The following is a 2,013-nucleotide window of genomic DNA, read 5'->3' as shown; positions in this document are numbered from 1 at the left end:
ATAGAAAACGAAGGAAATCAATCAGACTTAGAGACGATTCATTCTCAAGAATCCAGTAATGAACAAACTTGGATATGTGAACCAGATAAATGTATTAACGTGGAAAAACACCAGATCATCATTCAGAGAGGCGACAAAGAAGACCTTATATTCAGTAAGCCATTTGGTAGCAAAAGAAGGCATGAGCTAATCATTAATAGGAAAGATTACTTGCAAACTTTAATCTTTCAGATAGTAGAGCCTAATAAGACTTACGGTATTTTCTGCTCTCCCAACATAAAAACATTGGAGAAAGCCTATGATGAATATTTTAGAACAATTCAAAATCCAATTGAAAAAGAATTCCCCTCTGTGAGAATAAAACGCTATTTTAATTTTATTAAAGACATAGAGAAAATAGAGGAGCAACGAGAAGCGATTGAAAATTATCATTTAGGAAAAACTAAGCACCGTGGAATATGCGAAACATTTGAAAAACTAAAGAAACAAGTATACTTCCCCAACATGAAAGACAAAATCACAGAATACATTAATAAATGTCAAATTTGTAAAAAGGCAAAGTACGACAGAAAACCTATCAAAGCTAAATTTCAACAAACACCCACACCAGAGAAACCATTTCAGGAACTAATGATCGATATTTTGAAATATGAAAGGAAAATAATATTTACAGCAGTCGATACATTTTCAAAAAAATTATTTGCACAACTTATACCAACTCATAACGCAATTAACATTTGTGATTGCTTACAAAATTATTTATCTTATTATCCTACACCAACCCACATAACGTTAGATCAAGGCACAGAGATGCGAAATAATTTAGTTCAACAATTTTTGCGATTATAACAACATTTCCTTACACTACACCTCCACTAATCATTCAAACTCTTTGGGATTATTGAACAGAACTCATTTTACATTAAACGAACTATTAAGACTAATCTCTCATGAGATCTATCATTCAAACTTACTCATTTGAACAAAAATTAAAAATTGCAATAATTGCATACAATAATACTTTAAACAAAAACTTAAAATTAACACCAAACGAAATCACTTTTGGATTTATACAAGACAACAATAATAGAGAAGATCTTAATATTACTGAAATGTATGTACAAAAGTATCATAAGGACTTACAACTATTGCATGAATTAACACATAAAAAGATTGACGAAGAAAAGAATAAACGTACTGACAAATTAAACAAAAATCGCGAAGATCCACCAGAATTAACGAATCAGGAATTCATTAAAAACACTCAATCAAAAATTAAAAGCAGAGACAAATTTAGGAAAGTAAATGTACTAGTTCAAGGCACTAAACAATTAACAACACATATAGATAACGTTAGGAGACCTAACAAACGTAAAAGGAAGAAACATTTTGTTTCAGATGAAGATTCACTACATGTTAACAATTCTGACACTTCATCTTCAGACGAGTCTGACAATAACAGTAGTAGACCTCACTAACTCACCAGGAATTCTCCATTACTCTGTAAATAATATTAGAGTCATCGATCAGTATTATGAAACGTATCATTTTTATAATCTCAGTTTATTAGAAGTAGAAATAAGTAATATAGAAAATCATGTAACTAATTTTAAATCACATCAAATGTATCACTTACTAAAAGACTTGACAAACGAAGCTTCGGAACAATTTAAACTAATCCAACATAGAGAAATTAAAAACCGGCATAAAAGAGGATTAATAAATGGCTTAGGTAATGTTATTAGCTGGATAACAGGTAATATGGACGCCGACGATAAAGAATATTACGACAAAATAATTTCAAACGTAGAAAAGAATAATTATAAAATTAAACACAACATAGAAACATCCGTGAATATTAACAAACGCCTAATCGACGATTACAAAAGTGAAATAAAAACAATTATCAAAAATTTTATGATTAACAAACAAAACTTTAACATACTAGAACAAAATGAAAAAGCTTACGACATGTATATTCATATCACTCACTTATTAAATAAAATTAAGGAC

This window comes from Halyomorpha halys, unplaced genomic scaffold (genome assembly GCF_000696795.3).
Source record: "Halyomorpha halys isolate HHAL.00 unplaced genomic scaffold, Hhal_1.1 Scaffold786.1, whole genome shotgun sequence".
Taxonomy (NCBI): Eukaryota; Metazoa; Arthropoda; class Insecta; order Hemiptera; family Pentatomidae; genus Halyomorpha; species Halyomorpha halys.
The sequence above is the reverse complement of the archived record's forward strand: the minus strand, read 5'-3'. Positions refer to the sequence as shown.